Here is a 20574-nt window from a genome sequence, read left to right on the forward strand (position 1 = left end):
AACTAGTGAATTTTTCAACAAGAATTATTTTAATCTAAATATATTTTTTAACATTAAAATGTCTCATTAGCTTTCATATCATACTTCTCATGCCCTCTGTTCACCATATGGCTGACATTTTTTCAAACATCCTTTTATCCTCGCATCCCTATAATACACGTACATTACATATGTCTACACACACACGAAGTCCAAGCAGGCAAAGTGCTCACAGTAACATTAAATGATGACTAAAGGCTAGTGGTGTACTGGTGAAAGTTTAACTAACAGCTCTTGGGAGAGGGGGAGAACACTGATTTATAGTGTTTGCCTATTTCAGTGTTTTAAATAAGTACTCCCACCCACACTGGCCCTTTTATGCTGAAATTTAACAACTTGCTCTCGCAAGCCTGTATGAGCTGGCTCCAGAATGCCACTGACGAGGCCATGGTGCTAACAGTAGAAGGTGCTGGAACTTCTATAGGGCAACCTGAGGCTAGTAGAGAGACTCCTCTAAGGACCAGCCTCTGAAGAAATCCAAAAATCTTCTTAGCCCCTTGTCTTGATCCAATTCTACGGGAGGTTAGAGAACTCATCTTTCTAAGGCTTCCATGCATCTCTTCTAAACTCCATAAGGATCTTTCATGTGGGATTGGGCAACCTGGTTTTCATGGACTTTATGGGTTTATCTCCATTTTACCAATGTTGAAGCTAAGATTTTATCCATGTATCCTGTAGGAAGTCATAAAGCCTACCTCAGAAACTACTGTACCTGGCATCTGTAATTCAGAGTGATAGACAAGAAGGGAACTAGAAAGATTAGGTACCTCTTACATAGTCCTTAAGCCCTCTGGTGTTTAAAGAAGCTTTCCTAATGGCTATTTCCTCCATGGCAGCATGGGTGTAGCTGCCGTAAGAGATTTTATATGCAAGATGGTACCCAGAAGCCACGGAACAGGTGGGCTAGCACAAAGTCCAGTCAATTATGAATCATACTATAAAACTTAATTTTGAAACAACTATACATATTTCCTAAGCTCTACTGGCTACCTTGGTTTCAAAAATGTAAATCAAGGGGTGGTTAAGGGAAGATTTAAATAAATTGAAATCTAGAGACAAGTCAATCCCTATTGGACTCTGGCATTTTCTAAACCACATTGGAATCACTTGTCCTGATGCTTTTCCCCTAAGGATAAGAAAATTGCCAGTTCCACTCCAAGGACAATACTGAAAGCATGGTAGGACCCCTTGCTTATCACCTAATATCACCTAATTAAGAAACACTGCAGGACTCCGGTGCCGCCGCCGCCCGCGAAGCCACCGCCGCCGCACGACGCCCGCCACCGCCCCTGCCCCGCCGCCGCCTCCGCCTCGGGACCGGCTGTATGGTTAGGCCACAATCTTCAATGAGTAGACATATTCCTCAGTTCTGTGGTGTTCTCGGTCACACATTTATGGAGTTTCTGAAGGGCAGTGGAGATTACTGCCAGGCACAGCACGACCTCTATGCAGACAAGTGAACTGCAGAAATTCATTACTGCTCAACCAAGAAGCCCCCGTAAGACTGGTTAACCTGGACACAGAAGTGTTGAATTGAAATCCACAGAGCATTTTTGTACAAGAGTTCTGATCTGGATGGGGTAAACCTCAGTGCACTTCCTTTCTATTGCCTCAGTATTACTGGATTGAAGAATTGCTGCTTCTTGTTAAGAGGTTCATTCATTCATTACTCCCAACTTCATACTTAAAAGCACTGAGAATTTCAAGTGGAGTATATTGAAGTTGACTGCGTTTCTTTGCATCATTTCTGTATTCAATTTTTTAAATTCTTTCATATCCCTATTGAGTGTTTTTTAACTAAATTAACATGGCTCGAATGAACCGCCCAGCTCCTGTGGAAGTTACGTACAGGAACATGAGATTTCTTATTACACACAACCCAACTAATGCAACGTTAAGCAAATTTATAGAGGAACTTAAGAAGTATGGAGTTACCACAATCGTAAGAGTATGTGAAGCAACTTATGACACTACTCTTGTGGAGAAAGAAGGCATCCGTGTTCTCGATTGGCCTTTTGATGATGGCGCACCACCATCTAACCAAATTGTTGATGATTGGTTAAGTCTTGTGAAGATTAAGTTTCGTGAAGACCCTGGTTGTTGTATTGCTGTTCATTGTGTTGCAGGCCTTGGCAGAGCTCCAGTGCTTGTTGCCCTAGCATTAATTGAAGGTGGAATGAAATATGAAGATGCAGTACAGTTCATAAGACAAAAGCGATGAGGAGCTTTTAACAGCAAGCAACTTTTGTATTTGGAGAAGTATCGTCCTAAAATGCGGCTGCGCTTCAAAGACTCCAATGGGCATAGAAACAACTGTTGCGTTCAGTAAAACCAGGGTGCATGATGCCATTGCTTGGAAGTGGAACCTGAGACACGATGGAATTTGTCGTACATAGCAGATAGCCCAGTTGACTTGGTGAATAAGTCTGATGAAGCTTCCATAGGAGTGTTGAAAAGCAGTTTTACCAGGCCACAGGCCTGGCAGAATTGCAGTCTCTGTTCAGGTTATGATCAACCTATTTGAATACTAGTAAAGAATTCTTGCTGTTCAGCATTAATATGTGCTTATAATTTGTACCAATTGACCTTTCCTGAAATCATGCAGTATTGAGTCATGTCATTAAATCTGTTTCCATGCCAGAATCTTACCAATACGTAAGAAATTTAGAAAGACTAGGTGCCAAAATACCCAGCACAATACTTGTATATTTTTAGTATCATATAGAACAAATCCCAGGAACTATGAACACTCTGGACCTTATGTGGTTTATTCCTTGCATCATTTCAAACATAGTAGGGCCTATGAGGTTTGTTTGCTCACAATATGTTTACATCTCCCACATTCATACCAGTATACATCAGATTTGCTCCCTTTTTAATTAACCAAGTCTTACAGTGATTATTTAATATCTTTCTATAAATCTCATTTTATGTTGTAGAAGGCCTCCATTTTGAAAATCTACATTGTACAGAAGCACATGTCTTTAATGTCTCCAGACAAAAGCCTTACAGTTCATTTTAATGTTTGCACTTTGGGGTGCAACTTACAGGGAGGGCCTGAAAAAAGAATGGGAGGGGGCTATTAAGTATTTTTAGTAAAATGTTGCCTTTGTCTTGTGCAGAACATGTAGAATATGCGCTTTAATTTAGTAATTTTTTTTTAATTTAGTAAATTTTTTTTAAAAGGTAGAAATACTTTGTTACTGTAACTAAAATAATTCTTAATCAAAATTTCTGAGATTCTTGTAATTTTTTTTCATACTTACTGAAGTTGTTTACCGACTCAGTTTTGTTTGAAGTGTGATTCCCAGCCTCTCGGAAAAAAAAAAAAAGTGGGTTTCTGCTAATGAATTGAGCAGACATTTAATATTTTATATACCTTTTGAGCTGTGTAACTTAATATTTGGATACTTGACAATTTGTTTTATTATGTAATTGATAAAATGGTGATGTGTATTAACGTTAGCTCAACCATATATTTATACTGTCCGGGAACAAGTGGTTATAGTTCTGTGGGAGAAATAATTTGTCAGTGTTCACCAGCTTGTAAGAATCTAGTGCAAGAGCTTAAACATTAAATAAATGATGATATGCGTTTATCGTCAAAAAAAAAAAAAAAGAAACACTGCAAACTGCTTGTTTCCTTCTCAGAGTGAAAAGTCTTTCACTTTGTTCCTTGGGTACACTGTTTAACTTTTATACCCTGGCCCCATTCAGGTTACATCACCTACAAAGAAAAAAAACAAAAAAAAGGCTTTTCCCATCTGTCATTCCCTTGATGCCCAAGCTGCCTATGAGTCTGAGGAAACAGAGAAATCAGAGTTAAAAGTTCTGCTTAAGACCTCACTCATTTATTTCCCAAGTATTCAAAAGGATGCTTATTTACACAGTCAACAAAACAGACTAAATCCCTTCATGGAACTTATATTGTAGTGGAGTGATAAATGCAAAAAAAAAAAAAAAAAAAACAACTAGTGAATGTTTAAAATGTCATATGGTGGAAAATGGCTTAAGACAAAAGTGGAGTAAGGGGATTGGGTGGATCCTAGGAGAGAAGGTTATTTTATACAGAGTGATCGGGAAAGTTCTGACTGTAAAATAATATAAAAGCAGAAATGAGAGAGAGCGAGGGAATGACCTCAGGGAAGGACATTCCATCAGAGCTCTGGGAAAAGCAAAGCCCACATGCCTGGTTTCAGAGCACAGATTTCTGCAGACGAAGAGTTCTGAAACATGACCAGCAAGACGGCCCTCAAACATGAGGGACTGCTACAGGGTTAGACGCTATACCAGATGCCCAGGGCCCTGAGGCACGGTGAGTGACACCTGGTTTCAGGGTTAGACTATGTCTGTGTTGCGGCCTAGATACCATTCTTGGTGCCAGGCCTCAGGGCAAGATGTCCAGGGAGAAAAGGAACCAGTATCCCTCAAGACTCCACGAAGTGCCCAAACCCAGAGAAGTATCTTGCTTATCGGCTCTGCAAAATTCCAAGCAAATCCGCCCCTTCCTTAACCGTGCCTCTGAGGGCATTTGGTTGCTTTTGTACCGGTGCTCTGAATCGTTACTACAGCGCGGGTGCAGATGGTAATCCCACCACCCAGGTGGTTCTCCCACACTGTATGAGGAAAGTCTGTCTTTTCACATCTGCAGGTACAGTTGATATTGACAAAGCCTGGGGCTGTTTGCAACCACACCCCTTTCCCCTGCCATCTGCCAGGTCTACCTCTGTCAGAAAGAGGCCCTTGCTTTTTATCACTGAGCGCAAGTTTGACCCGTACACCCTTGGAAGAGTCCAGAAGCCTCCATAAGCCTCCTTGTTAGAATTCACATTTTAATATGTTCTTAAACATTAAATATGTTCTGCTCCTCTCTCTACTTATTTTCCCAGTTCAGTTCCCCACCCTGAAGCTTATTTTACTAGTGACCAGCCTCCCTCCATCATGTGGGTTAAAGACCACAAAGCTACACTGGGCCAACTTTTCACCATGTTGGCCAATAAATTCTATTCTCAAGTCTTGTTGAGGTCTCTGCCTTACAGCAGCCAGTGAGAACACGATGCTCTCTTTGGAAAGAGCCATCCCCAAAGTGCCATTTGTCTCTGACCTCTAGGGTCACCCTGAGAGTCCTTCTTATATGTTCCAAAGAGGTCATAGGATTTTCCCCAGTGCTCCTTTACAATCATGTTTCAGAGTTTTTATTAAAATTGGTGAAAGGCTTTCTGTTCCATCTATGCCCACACAAAAGAATCATTACTGATCTGACCTCTAATTGCCAACTAGTCAATATTTTCTATGCTGATGGAAATCACGGGCATTTCCAAAATGCTCAGTCCTCATGCCACCCGGCATGCCAGACCAACGAGGTGGTCACATCAGCATGTGCTTCCAGCCAACAGCAACATTCCTAACCATGAATACATTCAGGAGAGGAATGAGAGCAAACCAATGGAAGAATTGAGACGTCCAATACCACCTCTTGCTCTTTGAGAAATAGTAACACCTAGAAGAGCCTATCGTCAGGGCCGTGACCAAGGTGGAAAGCTGTGCTTCACTTAAGGAAAGAACTTAGCAGCTGTAGGTTTCTTTGAAACATTAACAATAATATCAACAACTTCTTTCCTAGCCACTCAAAAGGGAAGGACAGAACAAATAATATAACCTTTAGTTTTGATTGAGAAAAGGACTGGAATTGCTCAATGTCCCATGAAATTTATTTCAATGGATCCTGTTTAAGTGTGCCAGCTGGAGAAAATATTATTTATAAAAGCAAACAAGCAACTTTCAGAAAGGAAGCAGGACCTGTGAAATAATGTGGAAAATTTTTCTTTCGAAACCCCTGTTCTTAATGTTTTCCTCACTGGGGGTTCATATAAATTCAACAGGTTTTGTTTGAGCATTTCCAGAACTCTCCACATCTTTCACTGAATGAAGTTCTTTCTGAACACTTTTCTCATGGAATTTCACAGACGCAAGGACAAAGATACAGTTGCCTAGATTTTAGAGAGCATCAATGTCAACACTGTCTAAGATCGATCAAAATGAAATCTGTGTTAAAGAAATCAATTGTGATTCATGGAGACGGGAGCCCGGAGGGCTCTATAGAAAGCAGGGTCACCGCATAACTCACCCACCTTCTCTTCTCCTGCCCCGCGGGAGATGTTGTCCTCCAGTCAGGGTCACTCTCTCTTGGAAAAGAGAACGTTCAGGAAGTCATGCAGCTTCTTACAAAGTAGCTATTTTTTCACCACCTATGTTAAAATAAAGGAGGCTGCATTGGTGCCAAATCTTTGAACTCAAACGTACTTGTTTCAAGGCAAACAATGCAAGTTTTCATTAAAAGGCTTTAAACAGGAGAGGACAAACTTGGTAGTTTTCAAGTCCATGAGCTGACCTTTAAGAGAATCTGGATATTCAGACAGGAATACCATAATAGAATGGTCCCGCTCTTTGACCAAATTTTGATACTCTTATAAAAGTAAAGATTCTTTAAGTGTTTGCCTGAAGAGCCATGTGAAGGATTAAGAATGTGTGGTCACTTAGAAAGGGATTGCTAATAGTACTGCTTCTGTTTTATCTGTTAAGACTCATTCCCAATTTACAACAGATATAAAAACAAGTTATCCACAATAGCAACAGAGGAACAGTTCTGAGACGTAGCCTGGAAGCCAGGAGGTCGTATGTGTGGTATCTCTCCAGAACATGAGAAGTACTGTCTTTGAAATAAACTGTATAGCAAATAAAGCTCTGAGCAGAAACATGTGGTCATCTCATCTGCCATAAATAGTGACTCCCAATGTCAGCAGGACCCTTGGAGGCCATCTGGTTCAAAGCCCGTAAGCAGCTGAAATGTCTCAGCAGCACCCCGGTCCTTGAAGGACGGCCAGATATACCCCATCAGGCATACTTCTGGCTCTGAGTGGTTCACCAGCCCTTCAACTCGCAGCCCAGGAGGCCACAGCTCTTCTAGGTTTGTTATACCTAGGTTTCCAAAGGAATAGTCCACAGTCCCTGGTTCTTTTGAAGGCCTCCTGAAGGCCTTCAGCCAATCCAAAAATACAAGTCCTTTCTTCTATTTATTGCCAAACATATACACTTTCACACGCACTTTCACTTTTATGAAAAACTAAAGATTTTTCTAATAGTTAAATAGAAGATAAATTAATATGCATTACTGATATTTGAGGTTCATAAACTAAACTTGGCACCTGTTAGAATTTCAGGAAGAAGGTATTTTGTAAGTAGTCAGTCTGTGACAATGTCTGCAATGCTGGAGAGCTACTGGAATGCATGTAAACAACCAGTGTGCTGTGTTCTCAGGGTTTCATCAACCTTGGAACTTATCTTTGCTTTGTAATTATAAATTAAAGTCAGTTTATCTTCATAATTTTCAATTTAATTTATTTAGGATTTTCTGGATACTGAGGATCATTTGGTTAAAGCTTACCTGGTTATTGTTAGTGAATATTTGCATTATTAGCTTATATCTTTCAGTGAACTACTTATTAGAATATGCACATATTGAAGTTTAAATAGGAATCACCCAAGTCACTAATGCTAGAGAAAATATATACAACCCACACATCACCATCTCAATCCACCCCCATGAAATGGCTAATTACATGCACCCTGTTGGTAGGTGTGCTAATTGAATTTGTACAGACTGAGTTACAACACACTATCAAGATAAGTGTGATAAAAATACCTGTATTATTTGTTGGTTTAGAGGCACATGTGTATAAGCTCAGACTACAAATTGTTTCTTTTTTCCTTCTTTGCTATCACTGAGTTCTTTTTAATTGAAAAGGAAAAATAAATAAGTAGATGGACTAGAAATTTTGACTTTCTCCATCCCCGTTCACTGAAATGGTTTATGATTTAAAAAAATAAATGTAAGAACCAGTGCTTTAAATCACAACGTACTCTGAAATGTATTAAAGTCAGAGCGGTATAAACATGAGTCTTTCATTTTTTACTGGGGATACAGCTGACTCGCCAAAGAAACAATTTTAGCATAGATGAAACTAAACAAGTGAAAAATTCTTATCTCCTTTTGGCTGTCCCATGTCCAATCTGTGTGTTTCTGAACCACAGATAAAATGGACTGTCTGTTTATCTTTTAAGAGTACTTTAAGATTTTAGCGAAAATTTGGCTTCAAGAAAATCTGGAATTTGTGTCTTCAAAAGACAACTGTCTCCAATTCTTCTGTGGTTTAAAGCTAGTCATTCTTCTCCTTGCTGAGTTTTTATCCATAATGATCTTGAAATAAATTTTGTAATGCACTTAGAACTGAGTATGTTTTACTAGAAAACAAGAATAAAGACCACCTCTCAGGTTTTTCTACCTCCAAGTGTCCTGATGACAACGTGGTGATAATTTTAATAATTTTTTAAAAGAATCACGTTTTTTTATCAGTATACCTTTCTACAGATAATTTGAAGTCAACTATTAAAACATTTATACTTATTTTTAAAATATGATAGATCAAAAGAAAACAGAAATGCTGAATAACACATTAGTGAAGTGGATGAATTAGCCACTTAGGTTGGCTCTCCAAGGCCTGTGTTCCAAGGTGTTGGCAGTGGAAGAAGCAAAATATGAGGAGGACTGGGCAGCTTTACAAATTAAGCCATGAAAATTCCCGAAATGCAGAGCTCTTTTAAGAAAACTTGAATTGTGTCTTCATTCCTTCTAGGAAGAGTAAAAGGAGCACAGGTTTTTCTGCAGGCACCGAATACCCATTTGGTCTGTCAAGACTCTGATTCTTGGTAGTAAACTTCAAGGGCAGTTTTGAGCGCTTTCTTCTAACACCTACTTTCCTTTTTTGGGGGGTGGGGTGGGATATGATATCCGCTGTGTCCTTTGGGAATAAATCCTAAAAGAAGAAGAAGAATGTTGCCCTGAAGTCTCCCCCACTTTAGATATTCTTGATGGCAACATAGAAAAACTCAGTTTCAGTTTAAAAAATTTTTTATCATTCTCATGGTGAATGATTAGCCCGAAGTCTTAGAGCCGTCTGACATTTTGAAACTTTGATTTACATTGGCATGGTTTATTGTCTTTAAATACGGAACCTTCTGGTTCTTAAATATTTAATCAGTATAAAAGTATTAGGCACGGTCAGCAGAAGAACTCTTTGTGCTGCTGGCATTAACGCTGGCGAGCCTCTCCTGCCCCGGACACAGCTGTGCAATGTACAAGGACTTTATTGAAGTACTGGACCAACATATAAATGTCAAAACAATAAAGGAACTCTTTCCTCCAACTTGATCTAATCTGTCAGATAGTAACTTCCTACTCCTTTGGAGTAGTCCTAACAGTTCCTGGAAAAGAAAAACAAGAAGCATACATATACCTGGACTCTGTGTAAAATCTTTGACCAAGCTCCAGGATTTCCCACCCATTATTTGCTAACAATTTGCAGGTCTGATTCATTATTTTAAAAATCTCTATCCAATATTTTAAAGAAATTTATTCTTCACTTTTGATGCATGTACTCTGGGGAAAAAGGCTAGACTTCTCTTGAATAATTAGAAACCATTGGGAAGAATACATTACACTTGAGAAGAGCAGTGAGTCATGGCGCTTACTTGTTTGTTCTGGTATTAAGTAACAGGAATGGACAAAAGAGTCAATGTTGTGATCCATTTGGAATCAGAACCATTTAACTTTCTTCCCTGTCATCACACTGTCCTTGAGACTTGTGTGAGGAATAAGGAATGAGACTCCTTATGGGAATACCTCAATCCTCATAAGGTAATAAGATAAATGTTCCTTTGCTTCCCTGGTGGCTCAAATGATAAAGAATCTATCTGCCTGCAATGTGGGAGACCAGGGTTCAATCCCTAGGTTGGGAAGATCCCCTGAAAAAGGGAATGGCAATCCACCCCAGTATTCTTGCCTGGAGAATTCCTTGGACAGAGGAGCTGGCAAGCCCCAGTCCGTGGGGTCACAAAGAGTTGGACAGAACTGAGTGATTAACACTTTCACTTCGCAGAAGGTAACCTCTGGATTTTTCAAGCACATTTGAGTAATCTGTTACACTTCTAACAAACAAAAAGACCAAACAAGGGGTCCATCAGAAATAGTGTGAATTTTGTTTTCTAATTACTTTTTATCTGTTCATTTAATAAATACTTATTCATCATCAGTTATGTGCTAGGTTCTGTGTTCACAGAACAGTGAACAGCATAAAGCTTGCCTCTGTCCTCTGGCACTCGCAGACTGGTGGATGGCTGAAGCAAGTTAAAAGGCATTTGCAAAGCAGTATGAAGAGTGCTGAGGTAGGCGTAAATACACCCCTTGGTGACAACACCTGGCAAGAGTCCTTAACTGAGGCTGGGAGAAGGTGAGGGCTTTTCCTAGAAGAAATGACATATAAATTGAGACCCAAAATATGCATAAGAGGACAGGTGAGCGAGACTATGAAGCAAAGGGAAATAATGTTCATTTCTTCAAAAATGAGCATAGGCATATTTTGGAATAGAAAGATGTTCAGAAATAAGTCTAACGAGGTAAGTATGGCTAAGAGCAGATGGTAGCTACTGAATGGTTGTAGATATAATCAGATTGGTATTTTAGAAATGTCAAACTGAGAGCAGTGTAGAAAATGAACTGGAAAGGAGGGACCCAGGATATGTACTGCAGGAATCTGGGTCAAAGGTGATGGCTTTCTGTGGATGGAGACCACAGGGAATAAGGAATGAGGGTCAAATAAGGAATAACGAGGGTCAACTCCAAGAACTGGAGAAAAGCTGAGGGAACGGGGAGAACCCCGTCAGATGCAAAAGCTTGAGGATGGAGTGGAGGGTGAGTGACATTCACAGAGGGAGGAAGCTATTGAAGAACAGGTGGGGGAGAGAGAATTTCATTTTGAACACACTGCCTTTGATTTGCCTATGGGACATAAGTACACTTGGTTGGAAGTAAGTTGAAACTGCAGATCTGAAGTGAAAAGTGAGAGAAGGGTGGGTTGGAAAAGTTTCAAGTACAAATCAAGCAAATAAAATGGGAAATTTAGATTCTCCTGTACATTTTTTTCCCCCAGAATTGTTTTATGGTAGCTAACTTAATAAACATTTTCTGGAGTCTGCAAAGAAGAAAACACAAACTACCTCCCACCTTTGTCCTTCAGATATGTGTGAGAGCACTACAATTTCTAAAGGGTTTGTTTATTTTTAACATCATTGCTGGAAACCAAAAAGAAGAGATAGGAAGGAACAAAAGAAATTGTTGTAGGAGGAGCTAGGTGAAGAATAACAAACACTGTGAAATGTATTTTTAAAATTAATAAAGTAAAAATTGTCCAATTTCTTAAAATATCTGTAATAAAAATTAGATTAATGAAGAAATACAGTGTTTTACCGGGTTTTTATTTTCAGTTTTTTTAAAGGTAATTTTACTTCTCAGATAAATAATTTCCAGAATCAGGGCTTTGTGTCTTTGTTGATTTCTATGTTGCTGTTGTCGGTGTTCAATTACTAAGTTGTGTCTGACTCTTTGCGACCTCAAGGACTGGGGCCTGCCAGACTCCACTGATCTCTATAGTGAAGTCGCTCAGTTGTGTCCGACTCTTTGTGACCCCGTGGACTGTAGCCCGCCAGGCTCCTCTGTCCATGGGATTCTCCAGGCAAGAGTACTGGAGTGGGTTGCCATTTCCTTCTCCATGGGATCTTCCCAACCCAGGGATTGAACCCTGGTCTCCCACATTGCAGGCAGACACTTTATCCTCTGAGCCACCAGGGAAGCCTGATCTCCATAGAGGCATTAAATACTCTTGAATATAGTTGCAGTATGGTTTCGCCAGCTGTAACCCCTGCAACTGTATACTGATGGCAAAATAGACATAGACAAGGATCTCTGACAAGTTAGAAAACATACTGGTGGTTTTACCAGTCAGGAAGGGAAAAAAGTGTACATTTTTGCAACAAATTATCCATTTCCCTGGAAAAAAAACCTAAAGTGGAACAACAAAAAAAATGTGAATTCCTATTTCTTACCTACCTTTTATTCATTCCAAATTTATCTCTCAGACCGTTTTTTTTTAATCCTATATAGCAAAGAAATAAAAATAGCAAAATGCTCACATCCAAGAGATATTCCGTTGCCTTTTCAGCCTCTAGAAAACAAAGGTTTGCTCTAGTGTGCTGCTGTGTTTTGTCTTATTAATTTTTTGTCAATGGATACATTCTTGTCCCTCCCAGGCCTCAAAGACTAGAAATGAAACTGAACTCAGGCAGAGATTTCCATTAATTACTGTGGAGACTAGAGAAAAGGAATTATTACTCTGATATTAGTTTGCTAAGGTTGCCATAACAAAATACTTCAGACTGGGTGGCTTAGATAACAGAAATGTATTTTCTCATACTTCTGGAGGCTATACGTCCAAAATCAAGGTGTTGGCAGGGTTGCTTTCTCTTGAGATCTTTCTTCCTGGCTCGAAGACAGCTACCTTTTGCTGTGTCTTCGTGGTCCTTCTTTATATGAGTGCATGTTGTTCTAAGGACATCAGTCAGACTGTTAGGGGCCACACCAAAGATCTCATTTTACCTTCATTACCTCTTTAAAGACCTTATCTCCAAATATAAAAAGGTTACATACTGAGGGTTAAGACATCAATATATGAACTTCTAGAGGGAAGAGACAATTCAGCCCATAGCACCATGCTCAAATTCATAGTCAGAGGGTTTGGGAGGCAAAGGAAATGGACACTGTTTCCTCCTACTCCTATGACTTTATAATCCACAAATGAACTTAAAAAAAAATTCTTTACCGAAAAGTAAAAATTGTGTTATCTAAATATAGAATGCTAAATGATAGTTTAAGAACATAGTTTGGCAACCCACGGAAATCATAATTGAGTATCTGTTAATCCACTGCTTTCAGTAAACTCACCTAGCAAGCCTAGCTCAGAGGCAAAACCTCCAGGGTTGCTGAGTTGTTTAAACTCAGCAGTTAATTCTGAGGGATGCCACGTCTAAATTTGTACAAGCTGATGGGCGTGCCTTTTTTTTTTTTTTTTTGTAAAAGTGCTAGAGGTTTTCTAAATCTAACTTGACAGTTTGGAAAATAAATCCTAATATCAAAATAAATGTTTTCCCCCTACAACCTCAATTATTTCGTCTGTCTCAAAGTTTTTGTATTTATGCTGTCAATAATTAGTACTGTATTTTTTAAAGTTCATAAGCATTTAGCACTAACTGTAGTAAAAAAAAAAAATGAATTTAAAATCAAATCTGTAATTATAAGAATGAATCATGCTTTAGAATATTGTATATGTATATATTCACACATATATGCCTGTGTATACATATATTAATACAACTCCAATTATAGAATTAGCAAACATTGCATGTGACATAGTTTTATAGGGTCTGAGTTTCCTCACATAACTTCACTACCATCACAATCAACACTCATATTGTATGCATGGGTTTTTTCAGATAGGTATTATTAGGAAATCAGACAATGCCAAAAAGGAAGTGATTTCTGGAGGTTTTAATCACTGAATGTAACATGCTGATTTTTAGGAGTCTTAGAAATAAAATAGTAACTATATAAAAGTAATTCCTAATGGTAGAATTTCAAATATTATGACATAGTGGTAGAAACTATATCCTTGATATTCTTTCTTAGACAGTGACACTGTCAAACTTCAAGTTTGTTGTTTTTTTTTTTTGAAGATTTATCTTCATTAAAAAAAAAAAAATTGAAGTAGTAACAGTGGGCATTATCAAATAAGAAGAAACTTTTTCCACCTTAGAATTAACTCCTTTAGCAGACTTTTGGGTAAAGAAGTAACCGGAAGTGAAAATAAATGACAATGACCCAGGACTTTGCACCTTTAAAGAAGACACATCAGAGGCAGGAGATCTCCCAAGCTGCAGTGAAGAAGTTGAAATGTTGGGTTACAACAATCCCCCCATCCCATTTTAAAAACCTTGAATATATGGTCCAAATTGGAACTAAAAAAAAAAAAGGAAATTTTCAGATGTTAGGTGTGCAGTATAACTCAAAGTGAAAGTGCTGAGTTGAAGTTGATCCCAATAACCTCAATAGAAATTAGGAAAAAGTTATCAATTAATGGCTGAGGACTGGATTACTTGCAGAAGATAAAATAGACCATGGGATTTTGGGAGCAAAGAGCTAGAATTGAACCTTCATGTGTAAAGCTAGGGGCCAGGAAAGTCTGTTTCACAAATGAAATGGAAACAAATTTCTGGAATAACTAGGAGGAAGTTTCTATCCACAGTTGTATGTTGAAATATAATCGGCCACAAGAAATTGAAAACCTAAGCTTGCTCTGTTCATGGATAGAGGTCTGACTATGTGTGATACACAAAGTCCTATATCCTCAAGCTGGGAAATTAACATTAAAAATCCATCAAAGACTAATGCAAATGGGGCTACCACAGAGATAAACTGCAAGAAAGTAGAGATTATAATATAACATGACAACCACGCTGAATACAGTAACCACAGTAAGAGTGAGTTGGCAAACAAATGCAGGATTTGCACAGCATACTGGGAATGGAGATAATGAAGTAATTTCAAAAGGACTTCAAATTATTTACAATGTTCAAAAAAGAAAGGAAGGAAAACATAAAACAAAGGCAAGGTGGTATGACAAAGAATAAGATCTGAAAAATTACCTAACAGAAGTTCTAGAAACAAAAAAAATATAGTAATTAAAATTTTTAAAAGCTTAAAAGAACAAATTTAACATTAGACCAAAAGAGAGAGAATAAGTGAATTAGAAGAGAGAAGATTCTCTTGGGTCACACAGCATCCATCACAGAGGGATAAATAAATGAAAAAATATGAAAGAGAATTTAAGACATATGGAAAAAAAGAATGAGAAGGTCTCAGAATACCTACAGAGAATAGAGGAGAAGAAATATTTAAATAATGAATGTGAATATTCTTGTATATAAGAAACATAGCTCCAAATTGAAGAATTTCATCAAGTTTCCAGTAGAAAAAAATGTAAGTAAATTCACATATAGGTACATTGTAGTAAAATGTCAAAAAGTAATAATGCAACAAAATTCTGTAAAGCAATTATCCTTCAATTAAAAAATAAATAAATTTTTTAAAAAGTAATAATGTGACCTTTTGACGATCAATGCCAAAAAAAAGAGAAAATCTTAAAAATTCACCAGGGAGAAAAGATATATGCCTGTAAAGAAACAAACGGATAACAGACTTCTTATCAACAATGAGTATTGACAAGAGACAATGGGAAAGAATCTTCCTAGGGCTGAGACAATAATATTCATCCCCAAATTCCATACACAACTAAACTATCACTCAGATCAAAGTGGAATAAAATAATTAGATAAATGGAGCCAGAAAGATTATATTATCTTCTCATGGAAAGAATTTCTAGTATTCGTCATCAAGCAGGAAATTGAACTAACATAGCATAGTAGCTGGATGCAAAAATAAGTGGCAAGCAAAAAAATAAGTAACAGATTTCAGCAAATATAGTTTAGTGTTGACTATTCTGAAATGTTTTTAAATAGATTCATTTAGAGAGCTTTAAAGGTGAGGTAAGATCCCACTCTGCCCTCCCTAGAATGCCTAAAATGGAAGCTATTAATAATATTATGTATTGACAAGGATGAGGAGCAACTAGAACACATAATCATTTGTTTGGGCAGGTAAATTAACACAATAACTCTGAAAACTGAACTTGGGCATATTTTGCCACCTAGCTATTCTATTCTGTTGGAACATTTTGTTGGAAATGAAATGTTAAATGTTAAATGTTAAATGAAAATTTAACCAGAAGAAATATACTAGAATGTTCACACAATCTCTATTTATAATATATCCAATGTAAACTACCCCCAAATCCATAAGAGAATGGATAAAATCACTTATATATTCATACAACAAAATATTAACATCAAGAGTAATGAGCAAAATTAAGCCACCCTACAATGATACACATGAGCCTCACAAATATAATCTTGAGTGAAATAAGCCAGTCATGAAAAGGTACATCCTGTGTGATTAGGTTTAGTTACAGTATAAAATAAGAGAAAAAATCAATTTATGATGTCAGAAATTCAAATAGTAATTACCTACGAAGAGCTGGAAAGAAGGTATGAGGTGAGTTTCCAGAGTGCGGATGATATTATATATCTCAAGCTAGAGGCTGATTATTTACATGGATGTATTCAGTTTGTGAAACTTCACTGAGCAACACACGAATGATATGTATGTTTTTCTGCACATAGTATGCTGCAAAAATCAGAAAACACAAAAACTAAAGGACAGGTGCCCCTTCAGGTTACTTGTTAATTAGAAATGGGGAAAACCGAGATTTACAATGGTGCTATCTGGAAAACACCACCCTGGTCAAGTGATCCAGCCTAGCATTATTAGGACATTAACGGGACAACATGTTATTATATGCCTCCTCCTGATAAGAGGTATAAAACATAATCTATATAGTCTTCTGGTCCAAAAGGTTTAACCTAATTATGTGAAAAAAAATAGTTGAATGAATCCAGGTTGTCAGACATTTTACAAGACAACTTATGCTGAACTCTTCAAAAATATGATTATGAAAGAAAATAAAAGGCAGGGACTTATCCAGATTAAAGTAAAGAAACATGATAACAAAAGGCAGTGGGCATACAATCCTTGGAATGATGTGAACTTAAAAAGAAAAATATACAAGGGCTATTTTCAGAGCCATTGAAGAAATTGAAATGCAGACTGGCTATTAGGTAATATTCTTGCATGAATATGAATTCTAGGGGTGTACAAAAGGTATTGTGGTCATAGAGAAGAATGATGTTTTCTTAGAAGATGCTTGTTGATGTACAGGCATACCTCACAGATATTGTGAATCTGGTTCCAGACCATAGCAATAAATAGAATATCAAAATAAAGTGAGTCACATGTACTTTTTGATTTCTTGTTGCAGACAAAAGTTATATACTGTAGTCTATTAAGAAACAATGTATACACCTTAATTTAAAAAATGCTTTATTGCTAAAAAAATACTAACCATCATCTGAGCGTAATGAGCAAGTCAGTCTTTTTACTGGTAGAGATTCTTGCCTCCATTTTGATGGCTGCTGCTTGATCAGAGTGGTCCTTATTGAAGGATGGGGAAAATGTGGCAAATTCTTAAAATAAGACAACAATGAAGCTTGCTATATCAATTAGCTCTTCTTTTTACAAACAAGTTCTCCATAGTCTCCAATGCTGTTTGATAGCATTTTACCCATTGTAGAACTTCTCTCAAAATTGGAATCAGCCTTCTCTAACCATGCTGCTGCTTTATCAACTAAGTTTAGGCAATATTCTAAATCCTTTGTTGTCATTTCAACAACATTCACAGTATCTTCACCAGCAGTAGATTCCATCTCAAGATATCACCTTCTTTGCTCATCCAGAAGAAGCAACTCCTCACCTGTTACAAGTTTATGAGACTGCAGTAATTCAGTCACATATTCAGGCTCTGATTCCAGTTCTCATGCTATTTTCACTACACTTGCAGTTACTTCCTCCACTGAAGTTTTAAACCCCTCAAAGTCATTGATGAGGATTGGAATTAACTTCTTCCAAATTCCTGCTAATGTTGATATTTGGACCTCTTTCCATGAAGCATGAATGTTCTTGTTGTTGTTCAGTTACTAAGTTGTGTCCACCTCCTTACAATCCCATGGACTGCAATGTACCAGGCTTCCCTGTACTTTACTGTCTACCAGTGTGCTCAAACTCGTGTCCACTGAGCCAGTGATGCTATCCAAACACCTCATCCTCTATTGCCCTCTTCTCCTCCTGCCCTCAGCCTTTTCCAGCATCAGCATCTTTTCCATTTAGTTGGCTTTTCGCCTCTGGTGGTCAAAGTATTGGAGCTTCAGCTTCAACCTCAGTCCTTCCAATGAATATTCAGGGTTGACTTCTTTTAGGCTTGACTGGTTTGATCTCCTTGCTGTCCACGGGACTCTCAAGAGTCTTCTCCAGCACCACAATTCAAAAGCATCAATTCTTTGGCGCTCAGCCTTCTTCATGGTCCAACTCTCATATCTGTACATGACTACTGGAAAAACTATAACTTTGATTATATGGACCTTTGTCAGCGAACTGATGTCTCTGATTTTTAATATGCTGTCTAGGTTTGTCATATCTTTCCTTCTAAGGAGCAAGCATCTTTTAATTTCATGGCTGCAATCACCATTCACAGTGATTTTGGAGCCCCTCAAAAAATCTGTCACTGTTTCCACTTTTTCCTCATCTATTTGCCATGAAGTGAAGGGAACAGATGCCATGATTTCAGTTTACTGAATGTTGAATTTTTTTGTTTGTTTTTTTGGTTTTTTTTGAATGTTGAGTTTTAAGGAAGCTTTTTCACCCTCCTCTCTTACCCTCATCAAGAGGCTCTTCAGTTCCTCTTCACTTTCTGCCATTAGAGTGGTATCATCTGCTTATCTAAATGTTCTTAGTGACATCTAGAATGGTGAATCCTTTCTGGAAGGTTTTCAATTGACTCTGTCTGGATTCATAAGAGGAATCACTATATATGGAATCTATAAATTTATTTCTTAAATAATAAGACTTGAAAATCAAAATGACCCCTTGATCCATGGACTACAGAATGCATATTGTGTTAACAGGCATGAAAACAACCTGAAATTCATGTTTATCTCCATCAGAGCTCTTAGGTGACTATGTACATGGTCAAGGAGTAGTAATATTTTGAAAGAATTTTTTTTTTTTTGAGCAGTAGGTCCCAACAGTAGGCTCAAAATATTCAGTAAACAATGATGTAAACAGATGTTTAGTCATCCAGGCTTTGTTGTTCCATTTCTAAAGTACAAATAGGATAGAGTTAGCATAATTCTTAAGGACCCTAGGATTTTCAGAATGGTAAATGAGCACTGGCTTCAATTTCAAGTCACCATCTGCATTAGCCTTTAATATGGGTGTCAGCCTGTCCTTTGAAGCCAGGCAGTGACTTTTCCTCTTTAGCTATGAAAGTCCTAGGTGACATCTTCCAACAGAAAGCTGTTTTGTTTACCCCCAAAATCAGCTGTGTAATGAAGCCACCTTCATTCATTAACTTAGCTAGATCTTCTGGATAACTTGCTGCAGCTTCAACTTCAGCACTTGCTGCTTCATCGTGCACTTTGATGTTATGGAGACAACTTCTTTCCTTTTCCTTAAATCTCATGAACCAACCTCTACTAGCCTCAGAGTTTTCTTCTGCATCTTCCTCACCTCTCTGAGCCTTTATAGAATTGAAGAGAGTTAGGATCTTGCTCTGGTTAGGCTTTAGCTTAAAGGAATATTATGGCTGGTTTGTTCTTCTATGCACATCACGAAAACTTTCACTACTATCCATAATAAGGCTGTTTCACTTTCTTATCATTAGTGTGTTCACTGGAGTAGTACTTTTAATTTCCTTCAAGAATGTTTCCTTTGCATTCATAACTTGGCTAAGAGTTTGGCACAAGAGGCCTACCTTTTTGTCTGTCTCAGTTTTCCATGTGGTTTCCTCACTAAACTTAATCACTGACAGCTTTTGATTTAAAATGAGAGCTATGTGACTCTTCCTTTCACTTGAAGGCCTTTCATTTAGAGGATATTGTTGAGTTATTCATTGGCCTAATTTCAATATTGTTGTGTCTCATAGAATAGGGAGGCCCAAGAAGAGTGAGAGAGATGGGAGAATGACCAGTCAGAGGGGCATTCAGAACACAGACAACATATATCAAGTTTACTGTCTTATATGGGTATATGGGCACAGTTAGTGGAATCTCAAAACAATGACAAGAATAACATTAAGATCACTGATCACAGATCACCGTAACAAATATAGTAATAAAAGAGTTTGAAATAGTTTGAGAATTACCAAAATGTGACGCAGAGACGTGAAATGAGTAAATGTTGTTGGGAAAACGGCACTGATAGATTTGCTTGACACAAGAGTGTCAAAATCTTTCAGTTTTAAAAAAAGTGCATAAAACATTATGAATCAACTATACCGCAATACAAATTAATCTAAAAATATGCACATCTGTGATGTGCAATAAGGCAAAACACAATAAATTAGGCCTGTCTGTAGGAGTACTATGCCATGATATTAGCGACATAATTGAGAGAGCGAGAAAACAAAAGTAGCAAAAAGTTAACAATTTCTGAATCTAAATGAAGTGTGTATGGTCCTTATTGTACTCATCTTTCAACTTTTTTTAGGGTTGATGCTTGTCAAAATAAAAATATGGATGATGGAGTAAACTTAGATGCAATTATCATTTTATACAACCTGAACATGAAAGGCTGTACACCCTGGAGGGAGATCTGAGTTAAAAAAACATTTTAATGTTCAATCTTCGACTAAAGAGGCAAGAACATACAATGGGAAAAAGTCTCTTCACCGAGTGGTGTGGAGAAAGTTGGACAGTCACATGTAAATCAATGAAGTTAGAACAGCCCCTCTCACTGTACACAAACACAAAATGGCTTAAAGACAAGCATAAGACATGACACTATAAAACTCCTAGAAGAGAATA

At 37.7% G+C, this 20574-nt stretch overlaps 1 protein-coding gene and 1 pseudogene across 2 annotated transcripts in view; both read left to right on the top strand.

Annotated features, from left to right (window-relative positions):
• CCDC192 (coiled-coil domain containing 192) overlaps positions 1–20574 on the top strand; it is a 181842-nt gene that overhangs the window by 65966 nt on the left and 95302 nt on the right. The gene's annotated exons all lie outside the window — the stretch shown is intronic.
• Positions 1274–3186, top strand: LOC122440118 (annotated as a pseudogene). The gene has a single exon (XR_006269053.1). The product of XR_006269053.1 is annotated as a protein tyrosine phosphatase type IVA 1-like (transcript).

The sequence above is a fragment of the Cervus canadensis genome, chromosome 4 (assembly GCF_019320065.1).
Source record: "Cervus canadensis isolate Bull #8, Minnesota chromosome 4, ASM1932006v1, whole genome shotgun sequence".
Classification (NCBI taxonomy): Eukaryota; Metazoa; Chordata; class Mammalia; order Artiodactyla; family Cervidae; genus Cervus; species Cervus canadensis.